Here is a 13,791-nt window from a genome sequence, read left to right on the forward strand (position 1 = left end):
GAATACAATAGAAAAGAAGCAGTGGAAGAATTTTAAAATAGTTTATAAAACAGACAAAGGGTGTACAGACAAAGATTTCATTTCACAGAGGTCTCGGGTCAGTCATGCTTAAAGCTTATTCCTTGTTGTGCAGATAACCTCCATCACACAGAAAGCTCCTGTCGAGGGCAGAACCGGCTGAAAGGATTAATAAATGTTTATTCTTAAAGCTCCGCAAGTGCAGAACATGGTGAGAAACCTTTAAGCTGTGGCTCGCCGGCAACATTTTTAACCAGTATTCTGAATGTGGCATTTTTTTGCCAACAATATGAGCAGGGTAGAATGTTAACTGTTTTATCCAGAGGCTATGGTGATTGGTAAATCTGGAGCTCCACAGCTTTTTGTTTTGTTTTCACGTTTTACACTCGGCGAGTGCTTCCAAATCTGAAAGTGTCAGAAGAAGTAAACAATTGTTCAGCCTCAAATACCACACAAAGCTTTAGTTCATCTTGGTGAAGGACATATTTAAATAAAATAAATAGGTGAAAAGCTGCATATACTGTATTCATAATAACTCAGAGAAAACACCAGCATGTTGCAATGTAAATCACAACATGCTGCAAGTCGTTTAGCGGGCTACCTCTTTTTTAATAATATGAAAATAATTCAGAAAATCCATATAATACATTATGTAAAAAATATGATACATATATATAGAGCCCTAAGAGAATTTAGCCAATATTATCCTAACTGTGCAATATTATAATATTTAATATAACTGTGTAGTACTTATACTCATGTTTTAATACCATATGTTTTATTGCATTAATTGTTTGTGTTATTTATCTATTAGACTTGTATTATTGTGCAATGACAATAGAGGCATTGACATGTTTAAGATGTTGAAATAAAGAGATCAAACGTGTGAACTGTGAACACAGTTTTTAAACATGTCTCTGCACGCGTTCACATACTTTGATAGGCAGTTGACTGACCTGTTCCCTGTTTGCACACACACACACACACACACACACACACACACACACACACACACACACACACACACACACACACACACACACACACACACACATCAGAGCAGCTCGCTCAGCCTCTGCTCTTCCTCAGCCTAACCTTAACCAGACACATCTTCTTTTGGAGGCCCCAGGTGACTTCTTGCCTCCCTCCGATTGGACGCATCTCGTGCGTGCTTTTTGTTAAAAGGGATCATTAATAGCCAACGTACGACCTCTGACCATCCCTTTAAATCATTAGCCGGCCAACTGATGGTTTCTATTTACCGTCCCCACAGGAGATCTTACAGAGGGAGGAGGATTTGTTATTGTAGGATATTGTGACAGTGCAGTTGATGTGTTGTATTCAGTTGGTCGCTGGAAAGTCAAACAGCAGATAGTGGAACAATTCAAATGAAAGGATGATATTTTAACCACGGTTCTACATTTATTACAGTAAATGATAAAAAAACTGCATTTGGTGCCATGTGATGAAGTTGAAGATGGTGCTGACATTACATAAAAATGTCAATACATGTCAAGATAAAAAATACTGCATATCATATTGCAGATAATATAGTAAATATTGAACAAGTGAATCCCCCTTGTATTTTTCTCGTAGTTGATGATATTCAGGTTTTATATGTGGATATAAGGGAAGTTGGTTTTCAAGCTTTCTAAAACCAGGCAGTTCAAAGTTCTTACCAAAAATATACATACAAAAACAAGCATAAAAAACAAAACAAATATAATGCATTAAGAACAAAATTGAAGGCAACCTAAGATTTAAAAAAAAACATTTAGATATAAATTTATTGGAAATGTACAGTATATCTAATGTCAATTTTTTTTAATTCATGGTCAGAAAATTTACAAATTGAATAAAATGATAAATCAAAGTTATATTTTCCTAAAGACGCTCCTCCACTCGTGTGTATACATGTATACATAAATGAAATAGGAGGGTGGCTTTGGTATATTATCACTTAAATCTGGCTGCTGGGCACAAAGTCCATTTGTCAAGTCACGTTTATTCCTATTGCGCCGCTCTTCAGAAATAAGACCTCCTCAGAAAAACCACCGGCTCATCCATGGGATGTTTGCCTTAGATATGATGGGGAGAGGAGAGCTGCTGCACAGGAGCCAGAGGAAGATGTGTGATAGTAATAGAAAATAAGAAAAAATGTTGTGTGTTTCAGCGTCAGTGTGGGTGTGAGTGTGTGGCATTTGTTTTTTGGTGTTCATAATGTGTGTGTGTGTGTGCTTGGAGGCTACGCGGAGCCTTTCCTTATCGCCCCCATGCTTAAATCATGTGTACAAGTTGTTTCCAATAAACTGTTAAATTTGATAAAGAGGTCTGGCGTTATATAACAACGCCCGGGGGAAGCTCGGACCTCTGCTATCATGAATACATTTTGTCTGATAATAATAATGCCTGTGACTTCGGTCGCTGCCACAGGAAAAACTGCTGCCCTCCTGGAAATCAACTTGCCAGGCAGTGTGACACCTGTATATATGGACGGGCGATGAGATTATAATATATTTATGCTTCCCGGGTTAGTGTTAAGAGACTCCTACAAATGAGCGTGAGTAACACGAGGGACTGGAGGGTATGACTGGGAAAGCCGCGGGGGTGCAAATCCTCTCACCTCGCAGAAAAGGCCTGTTATTCATGAGAGGAGAGCTGCAGAGATATACATGCTGCCAAAGATCATTTTGCATTATTGTAGAGGATTTACAGTTCGCTGAGAGGAGTCATGAATCAGTGAGTGGAAACAAATGTATTGCATTAGCCTGTGAACAATGTGCATGCGGTAAAAAAAAGTATTATCAAATGTATTAGTATATGTTTTTAAGGAATGTGATCTCTCAGAAACTTTAATCAGGTGCAAAAACATGCACATGAAGATGGCAAAACAAGAAAAAAAAAAGACATCCCAGAGAATTCATTCCTGTGTTAACGGCAGTGGATACTTGGTATTCCCCGACTGCACGAGTCTGCCCCATATCTCTGCTCTCCATACAGTATCTAGGTAGCAAAGAAGGTAGGCAGGTGATGAATGTTCAGTAATTGTAAGAGTTCAGTGGTAGAAAGATTCAAATCCATGACAGTGAGAAATGGAAGAGGGCCCCGGGGGAAATTTCAGGCTGTGAGGAAGTGCATCCAACCTGTCTAAATAACAGATCACACCTCAACTTGGTCACTTGCTCAGAACATGCTCTCAGATATTAGAAATGTGCTCTTGCTGCAAATGAGTGCGACTACGCGAGCCGCTATGGCGTACTTGTTAGACAAGTGTAAAATATTACAAACATCTAATTTGATTTATAGCACGCTGAACAAATTGTTGTTCAAATGAGTAAAAAAAAAAAAAACCTCTTAAGTTTAAGAATAAAGCATGAGGATGGCCTTGTGTAACTCTCCAGTCGTCCTGCTGCAGCTTTGGAGGGTTTGAGGGTTGTTCAGTTTGCTTTATTTGCATAATTGTGAGACAAATGAACTGTTGAGGGGCTGTTGTGTGTTTGGATGAGTGCGTCCACGTCTCTGCACGCACACAGTCGTGACTTTTATGGGTTTTTTTTGGTATATGCATTGTGCAGCTATCGGTTTGTGCCTTGCTGCTTTTACAGAGGTAACAAATCTATGGTTACGCATGATGATAGACAGATCAACACACTCTGTTTGTGCTTGTTCTCGACAACACAGTCGTTTCCAGTTGGACTTTACAGAATGTTGTTCTGCATCCAGGTGACACAAACCAAACTAAACAAATCACATTTATTTATAACTAATAACCTCCACCTTTTTTAGACACTAAATACATTTTTAAACCATATTCCCTTCATTACCAGTGAATGTCAGATTAAGCCAGCAAGCCTTTGATTTTTGTCTCATTTTAAAAGTCCAAATTAAATGTAACCAAAGTTGACTTTAGTGTTTTTTGTAAATGCATTGTGCAGAACTCTGTTTGTGCATATGCATGATACTAGATACATAAAGACACATTATAGTGAGACATGCATGAAGTGTGTGACCTGTGTCTTGTGTTCTTTTTTGGCTACAGCACAGTTGTTTCCAGTTGAACTGTACAGAATGTTTTTTTTCTGCATCCAGGTAACACAAACCAAAGTGAAGGGTGAGCAAATTAAATCACATTAATTTATAACCTGCATCGTAAATGCATTTTTAAACCACATCCCCCTCTTCAGTACCTGTGCATGTCAGATTTAGTCCGCCAGATTTTTTATGTCTGACTGTAAAAGTCAAAATTAAATGTGACTGCAGTTGTATTTTATTTGGAATGCAGGCTGTTTTTATGAGTTATTACTGCTGAACTGTGATTATTATCAGCATTGTTATTATCAAGGATTTTGTAAGATCAAAAGTGTTTGTGTGCGTCTTTGTTCGTGTGCACATAAACTTGTCAGTAGCGTGTGCGCGGGTGTATGCCCTGCTTTTTCATACATGCATGTGCACAATACTTATCCTCCTGCAGATCTTATAATCTGGCTGTCATTATTTCATTCACCTTCTGTTTGACGCTGCACCACTTAGCCAGTCAGACCTCAGTCATGACGCCGAACATGCCCCATCGCATCCGACGTGGAATGTCAGGTAGCATTTCTGAGGCTAAACAATCTTGCAGAAGATTACTGGCAACAGCGCACACACACACACACACACACACGCATTAATTGCGAGAGGTTAGCGAGCAGAAAAACACGTTTGGAAGCCTAACAATTATTGAGCATTCAAGCTGTTTCATGTAGCTGGCATCACTTTCTCCTTACTGCTGGATTATTATCCTAATTTACCCATCAAGAACGGACTAAAGAACAAAGAACCGTATGTTATCAATAATTGTCTGTCACTAACTTTTACTTTAATTTGATGAGTTTTCACAGATGCTCCATGATACTGTAGATTATCTCACACTGAAAAATGAAGGCTGATGACAAACACCTTCTTTAGGTTCTTCCGACAAACTTTTATAACTTCATCATCAAGGATTCCGCCTTGGTTACACTTACACTGCATAAATCATCAAGGATGCTTACACAGTTCTGTGCCTGCAGGTATTTCTCAAAGCATAAGGATAAAACATTTTACTAATAATACAGGAAGACTTCATCACTTAGTCACAGTGAAACTGCATAAGACATCAGATGACAGGATGAAGAAGTTTAATGCTAAAGGGGTGATCAGTGTTGTCAGCGCGGAACTGCAGATGTGGGCAACATCTCGCTCAGAAAGGGCACACATCTGCAAGCGGGATGAATTTGGAGAGACAACACACGGAGAAAAAAAAAAAAGTCTACAAACCTACTGCGTGTTGCCGCAAGCCGTTGTTCAACTTTACAATAAACTAACAGTCTAAGTTTAACTCAGTGGTCAGACAGTCAAAATATAGTAAAAGACAACATCAGGGGACGTCTGCTGCAGTGGAAGTCGGGCTCACGAAGCGCTGACCTTACCAAACAACAACAAATGTGCACTCTGTCGACTTCCTCCTCCGTTAAGCTGGAGAAATACAAAACTGGACAACTGGTATTAGCGGGACAAGCATCGGGCCCTGGCATTATTAATGATATAATTACCCAACAGAGACAGAATGAGGGAGAGAGACAGTGACAGTGAGCGAGTGTAAAAGAAAAACTGGTGAAAAAGCTAAAAAATGAAGTAGGCAGAGTAAGGAGGGTTGTGGAAAAAAAGATGAGAGTTCAACGTCCCCTCCGGGGGTTTGTAGAGAGGACTTTTTCCCTCTTATTTGGGTGGCTGGACCCTCTCTCATTGTTAATTGGAGTCCTCAGCTATATCCTACTGTCCCGCACTCTGGTGGCACCCCCCAAGGTGCAGGGAATTACCGTATCTGCCTTCCCTCCTTTATATTTAGGCCATTTAAGGTTGCGCGGTTTTAAAAAGGAAAGTCAAAAGATGCCATTCTTTATGAATGTCTGAGGGTATGAATAGGGTCGCCACTCCTCTTCCTCCGTGCCCTCGGGACTTCACCTTTTCAAATATAACGAATGCCTCAATTAAAATCCCTTTCAAACGCCATGCTTATTTTTTGATAACAATCGTCTGCCGCTCCCCTTCAGCTCCCTCCACCTCTGCTCTCCCCCTGCTTTGTGAAGTGTACATGGAGGGCATGGTGATGCTCCTGAGTAAAGAGTAATGAAATGAGGGGAGAAGGGAAGAGACAAAGATAAACTTAGAAAAAAGCAGAGGAAGGAAAACAGAGGGAGGGATGGAGGAAAACAAAAAGAAAAACGGGAAGGGAGAGCTGTGGGTGCCTGTGTGTGTGTGTGTGTGTGTGTGAGAGCGAGAGTGAGAGAGAGAGAGAAAGAGGGGGGTATATGACAGAGGGATGGATGCAGGGTCTAGAATGATGTGAGCCAGCAGATGGCAGGGTAAGAACAGTAATATGGCCCGTTTCACTCTGACTGTCTGGCTTCACCCAAACAGCAGGTAAGCGGAGAATCGTCCGCCCACATTCACACACAGTCACACCACATAAACCTTCCCAACATATGCAGGAACAAAAAAAGCACATTCACGTAAGGGAACATCATGTTCCGAGACAGGCGGCATACTGATGATCACATGCCTGCATTACTTCATATTATTTTTTTAGATAATTCTGAAAAGCACATGCAAACAATCATGGGAAGCTTCCTTGTCAGGTACAAGCAGAGAAGCTGCAGGTTCAAACTTTTTGTTTTTTGCCGTCATCTCTTTCCTCATGAGGCTCCCTCTCTGTTAATATTTAAGTGATAAATCTGATGCCTTTTTTTGCACATAAACTCCTGATACGTCCAAATAGTTCCCTTCTTTCCCCCTTTTGCGCCACATTGTCAGAGGGACTGCGTGCGGGTGGCGTGCCTTGCGCAAGTTAAGGCACTAATGGTTACAAGACAGTTTGTCGCCATTTGGGGCTCAAAGGGAAATGAAACTAATGCTGAATAATGTGTTCTTAGGCTATCATTAGCATCGGAATAGGTAAATGCATTAGGGCTCTATGGAAGATGACTGGCTTTAATAAAAGACCACTTAAAGACTGCAAACAACAGCAAACAAGTAAATCTAAAAAACATGGGCCCCGCTCGCTTACTCAAGACCCGTGGACATTATCAGCATCTGAACTGTATGGTAGTGGAGATTAACTGCCTGGTATTGTTTAGCTTAGCCTCATCTTGGCTGTGTTCGATTAAGCTCTAGGGAGGAAACCAAAGACAGACTTTTTCCATTCAGTAATATCGACTAATTAATAATTATGTCAATGCCTCCTTTCCAGCTTTTGGTTACATGCTGGTTCGTGACCATGATTGCAACCGTGTTTTTTTGTTGATGAAAGCATGAATGATCTTGCGTCTTGCAAATGCACAGAACTAAAGAATGAAATGATGGTTCGCCGTGGACAGGGTGCAAGCAGAGAGCTGGGTCAGTCGGAAACGAGGCTCGTTGAATGTGGTTTTCATGGCGAGCTCTGGCTGTCTCGCACGCGAGGACATCAAGAGACTCAGAACTGTGCTTCCTTTGCTAAGAGGCAATATATATTTCTGCATTCTCCCTCCTCTGCCTACATGTGTCTGTCTCTCGCCCACGCGATCTGTTTGCGCTGGTCTCTCCCTCCCTCTTTCTTTGCCAGTCTAAACCAATAATGTATGATATCTTTATCTTGAGAGTCACGGTAATATCATCTAACACACAGACATCCCCACTTGCCTTTTGGGCTTTTCTGCCTTTGACTCTAAGTGGATAGTCATCCTCAAGAGCGTCTCCTGACAATTACCAAAATGCAATGTAATGGTTTGTTTATGATTATTTTTCTGTAGAATTTGTCCCATTTCTCCTGACTGATGTTTATAGAAGAGTACACTGGCAAATTGGATGGTGAAATCCCTCGGTGACTCTTGTCCCTTACACATCCAGCGCGGTGCCAGTAAATAAATCTCCCAGACTCCAATAAAATATGTTATTTCTTCCCTATGAATCATACAACATGGCAAGGGTTCATTTCGGACCATACTGTGCTGGCTGCGGGCTCAGAGATTTTTCAGAGAGAATTATAAGATATATAAAGTGGGACAGTGGTTGTGAAACTCGGTCAGGGAATACGCATCCACAGACGGTTTCTCAAAAACAAGAATGATTTTACAAACTGATTTGGAAGCTTAACCGGTACATTATGCTGCCTTTATTATATTTCACCCATATTGTGTGTGCTCCATCTTGGTTTGCAGCAGATGTCAGAATCATTTTTTGCCTCGTATTTTAATATTTTATATCAAGATTTTAATACGTTAAATCCCAGTTTTCAACAAATGTGATGGTTGGTAGAAAAAAAATATGTAAATGTACTTTATTTCTCTCTATCACTGTCTTTACCTCCACACCTGTACTGACTGCTTGTGTAAGTTTTCTCTTTTATTTACCCACCACAGCATCACTTACTCATCCTTCCCAGGAGTTACAACACGCGTTGGCCTTATATTATCCTCCTAAACCCAAACGGCGTTCCACTCAGCCGCTTTTTCACCTTGTTGAGTCACAATGCATGCAGGCATGTCGAGGCAGACCCCCCTATTTAAAGATGGTGCAAATGTTTGGGTGGCTCAACCCTTTCAAATTAAATGGATGGCATCCCAGGGAGGCCTATCAAAATGATTAAAACTGGTGGAAGACAGCATGTGTGTGAAGTGTCAAGACGAGTCGGCACAGGCTAGACGACCTGCACCGAGAGCCAGGAAGCTTATTAGCATTTCAGTGCATAGCAACCTGCCTAGCCCCGAGCACTGATCTTAACTTGGTCTGTCCAAAGCTGCAACTCTCTCTCTCTCTCTCTCCTGCATGTGCAAAAAACATTCACGTCTAGTTGGTGGTTCACTCAAGTCAGGAATGTTTCTGTGCGTTAATGTCAAATCGGAGGTGCAGCCTGACAAAGAGTGTTTGTATGCATTAGTGTGAGAGGTTTAATACTGTCCACGCGCTGTGTGAGGGAACAGCAAAGGCCATAGCCAGTCCTCCGTTATCAGTTTACGGCATCAGATTGAACCGTCGAAACAGATTAAGGCTCCGGTTTCAAACGTTCTGAGGTGGAAATTAAATTTCTCTCAAGCTCATTAAAAGCAGTAAAATTCCTGTCATGTTTGGACTCAGCAGAAATGCCCGTTTTTATTGCGGTAAGAGAGTATTTCTCCGCCCATGTATGCAAACCTCTATGTTCTCAGGCTATAGCACAACTTTTACCTCGGCGCAGACATTCATTTGGACGACCTTTTAACTTATGGAGATCTGTCTGGAGCGTAAAGTGCGCTTAGGTTTCGGGTTTGATCAAATACTGCCCGAGTGTTTCAGTCGGAGAAGAGTCATAGTCAGGTGCTGGGGGCTAAAACAACTATCTGGACAAAAAGTGGCACCCTCTTTCATTTTTAATCTCAGTCATTCCCTTTTTCTCATCTCGCCATCTTTGTCTGAGTCGATATTGACTACATAGCTCAAAAAAAGGACAGTGCTGCAGACAAAGGAAATACAGTCCCAAGTTACTGGCATGTTTGAACTATGGCAAGACTGTATATGGGCCTCTCATCCAATGTTATCTGGGATTTATAACCCCCCCCCCACAGGCCTCAAAGTATAAGCGCTATAGATAATGGATGGAAGACTGTATGGACTTGCCCATATTTCATCATTCTCACTGGATGTCATTTCTACACAGATGACTGTAATCAAGTCAAAACAAAATAACATTCCAGGCAAGTATCACACCAAAAAATGAAAAGACCTTAAAGATTATCATTACACCAGCCCTATTTAGAGTAGGACCGCAAAACACAATGCGACAACAACCTTTTAAACCTCAGAAACATGAGCAACCAGAGAAAAATCCTGCAACGCCTCAGTGTTTTATGGTTTCTCTCTCTCATTTTTACCCCGCCGAGCAGCGAGTGCATCACAACCGGACCTGGACACTCAATCCGTCATCCGGCGCGCCGTGTTTCGATATAAACCATTTTCTATGACTTTATTGACTCTGCGTTTTTATGCTCTTCTTCATCCTGACAGCATAAAGAATGGGCTGACGGCGCTCGTCCGAGATCGGAGGCCATTTTGTGGCTGAGCTCTGTGCTCAACAATGTGACTAATGGGTCGCCCTGGAGGACTTTCGGAGGCATCAGTCAACAGAGGGTTGTCGTTGCAGATATACTTTGATAATTAATATTTTTGAATTACAATATGCTGATTTCCAAGGCAAAAGAGACAAATTTGAGTTTGGGTGAAAGAAAATGGATTGCTTCTAAAATTGATAATTAAGCCCTCATCACTTACAGTGGGTTTCCCTTATCCCCAGACTAGCTCGTCTCAGTGAATCAACCTTTGCAGGGGGAGCCGGGGGAGTCCTCTTGCCTACCTCGTAGCTCCCAGCTCTCCACAAGCCCCCACAGTGCATCTCATTGTCTCGAACGTTTCTGCTCGTCTGCTGTTCTGTGTACGGAAGCTACCCTACCTTTGGCATGTGGTCGTTGCTAATTACTTTGAGCTGTTAAGGGAGACATATCTGGGGAGACAGGCACGAGGAAGAGACCTACAAACCCAGTTTAAAAGAAGAATCAGATTTTCCCGTTGCTCCTGATAGCTTTGTTTGACCTGTTAGATGTGCATTGTTCTCATATGGGCAATCTATTGGGCTGTGCTTGTTGTTTAGCCCCGGCGAAAGTGAACGGAATGACATGCTGCAGCTCTGCTAACAGTGTTTTGAGCTACCTCTTAAGTATTTTATAATGTGATAAATAAATCATAGACAGAGAGATATTTTTGTTCAGATCATGTTTGCATATATAAATGTGTGTCTCTGTGTGTGTAGTCTGTGTAAGTCTAACTGCCCCAAGCAGCTAAATTCTCCACCTCTTTTCTGACCCCAGTGTTCGTGGCCTGGGAGAAGTCAGGTGTCATAAATCTGTGACTAAACCTGCTACAGTTTCAGATTATTGGAAAAAAAAAAAGAAAAAGACAAATGGCAAGCGCAATCATTATTGAAAACAAAAAAAAGTGTCATTAATCAATATGGAATGGTAAATTAACCAGTATAAATCACTGTCCCAGCTGCCGTAAGCCATGGCGGTGGTGTCAGGGATGGGGTTTAGCTCGCTCGCTGCCTGGTAAACTGCTCCATTTAACTCCCCTCCGACTCCCACTGGCTCATTGCTAAATAAGGATATCAATTAGGCTAAAGCACTCAGCAAAGGCTCCCAAGTTAACCATCAGCCGAGGCATGAATGGATCTTTGGGGATATTGACTGCTGCGGCAATAGGTTTGTAAGTGGGCTGACCAAGGGGTAATTAAAGCAGCATTATCATGTTACGCAGTTTATGGTACGTCTGTGGCTCCATGTGCCGTCCAAGCGTATCCGGCAAGACAGTGGAGGAAGAAAAACAGAACGAGGCACAGGCTGGGGTGTTGGGGTCAAGCTGGCTGCATCCGTGGAAAGGTCAGGTCTCAGTGTATCTTAGTGTACTTACTCTGAAGTCTATTTTGTTGGAACTGATGTGGCTAAATATAGCTATGGCTCCAATATTTAATCCGAAAAATTAGGATTTATAATTTTTTTTTTTTTTAACATTTAACAATGCTGATTTCTTGTCAGTTCTTTCAATCCAGTTTCCGTGAGGAAGACCAATCTCTTTACATGATGGGGAGAAAACCATCGGAATAGGCTCAGGCCTTCCCCGCTATATGAGGTGGCCTTGATGTATGTGCAATTACAGCATAATTACAGCGATAATTACTGTATGGGCAAGATTAATAACTTTATTAGCTAAAATGGTTCACTTTTGAAAGAGGGAAATGTATACGTTGGTCTCGTGGAACTAAATTTGCTTAAAGTCAATTAACGGGCTGATTTTATATCTCATTACTCACGTGTTTCACCTTGGAAAGGCACCTTGAGAAGCTAAATTTAAAATGTAAAAAGGTCAGGAAGTCCCCCCGCACAATTAAGCCAAGAGTTTTTCTAAAGAATTCCATCACAATTGAGCAAATGACAAAGTGTCTATTTTGGCCAATCTAATGAGAAAGACCTACTTCAAACTGAAATCGTGTTAACTGTCGGACCGGCCTGTTCAACATATTTCAATTACCAGAGGAGGAGAGTTAACTACCGTGTGCTCTGACACTTTTTATTTATCTCTTTTTTTGTGTTGGTTTTTGCTGTTGTTTCTGACGGGGAGCTCCACGCTCACAGTGTGTTTCTCTCCGAGCAACAATTGGCCCTTAAGCTCCTTTGAAACAATAATAACTCCTCCTCTTTAATTTAGCCAACCAAAGCCACATTGCGCCGTCGACGGGGGCTAGATTTGTTTTATCGGGACCTATTAACCATTTCCTTTTTCTTATTAAATGCATGCTCTCTAATTCGTAATTTTTCCAAACGTGATGTAATTATGATGTATCATTTCCCTCAAATAAAGGCCCTGTCCTCTCTTGGTGTTAATTTGAGCGTGTGAACTTTATACTTTGAACTAATTGGTTGCTGTCGAAATCCCCTGAATGTGAGTAATTTGATCAGGTATTCCATAACCATTGTACAATTTAATTTGAGTAATTTAATTGGATTTGACTGCTCATTTCTGGGCCACTTTCCACTCAGTATTCAAGAACTGCAGAGCTGCGGAGGTATCCTGAGCCAAACACACACACACACACACACACACACACACACACACACACACACACACACACACACACACACACACACACACGAGCTGCCACCAGTCGCTCACACCAACAGAGCTGCAAACTTACTACTATATAGCAGAGCTGGATCAGACTGTGGACAACTGGCTTAATTCTTTAAATATGATGCATTTACTCTGATATGAAAAGATGAAGTGAAACAAAATGTAATGTATTATGTGATGGTCAGCCCCCAGTGGCATCTGTCTGGGAACTTGTTGTTTCTGAAACACCTTTTATCGTATTTATTAAAATGCCATAACCCGCAACCAAATGGGCTCGTATCCTGCGTGTAATGTCATTCACGCCGCACCACACAAGACTTTACGTGTCCTCAGAGGGTCAGCCATCTTGTCTCGGTGACGGCTGGGACCTGGAGAGTTGGCGGCGGCAGAGACGGGGCTCCCCTGCCACCCTGATGTGCTGGGAAAACAGTGCGAGGACCACGCTGAGAGACAGAAAGGGAGAGGAAGAAAGGGAGAGGAAGGAAGAGGAGAGAGATTCACAGAATAAGGGATACTGACGGAGAGAGGGAGAGCGAGAGATGCCCATGGGCAAGACTGGCGCTGTCTTGCCTCGGCCCTCCTCCTAGTGCCAGGGACAGGGATGACGCTGCCACTCTGCATCAGTCTTGTGTAGTATTCATAGCAGCAGGTCCTCTAACCCAATTTATGACCTCCACCCTGGCTGAAGAATATAGGAGTTTAACAATGGGCAGCTCTGTAGGGAGCCAGTGCGTCGAGACCCCGGCAAGCAACTTCCTCATCTATTATTTCTCTTTTTATATATTGTGTAGAATGTGTCTTTTCTGGGAATTCCACAATAAAATGACTGTTATTTATCATTACCAACCTCTTTATCATTTAGTCAATAAAAGGCCTCTCACTTTCTCTCTCTCCTTCCCCGCATCGCGCTCTGGGAGTCAGATATCTGTATTAGTCCCCCCCTGCCTCGGGGCGAGCCGTGTCACAAGCTAAATCATGATCAGCTATGGCTTTCTGGCTAAATTGTGTATGAAGGCCGCGGGCGGAAAAGGTGCACATGCTTATTATTGGAGACACAGA

At 42.0% G+C, this 13,791-nt stretch overlaps 1 long non-coding RNA gene across 1 annotated transcript in view; it reads left to right on the forward strand.

Moving 5' to 3' along the window:
* The window catches only part of LOC117754027, a 33,082-nt gene extending 22,115 nt beyond the window's left edge, over positions 1-10,967 (forward strand). The window contains exon 3 of the long non-coding RNA XR_004612345.1: positions 10,060-10,967. This is a non-coding gene — a long non-coding RNA (uncharacterized LOC117754027). The remainder of the gene's footprint in view (positions 1-10,059) is intronic.
* Positions 10,968-13,791: the final 2,824 nt, after the last annotated feature.

Source organism: Hippoglossus hippoglossus, chromosome 20, assembly GCF_009819705.1.
Source record: "Hippoglossus hippoglossus isolate fHipHip1 chromosome 20, fHipHip1.pri, whole genome shotgun sequence".
Classification (NCBI taxonomy): Eukaryota; Metazoa; Chordata; class Actinopteri; order Pleuronectiformes; family Pleuronectidae; genus Hippoglossus; species Hippoglossus hippoglossus.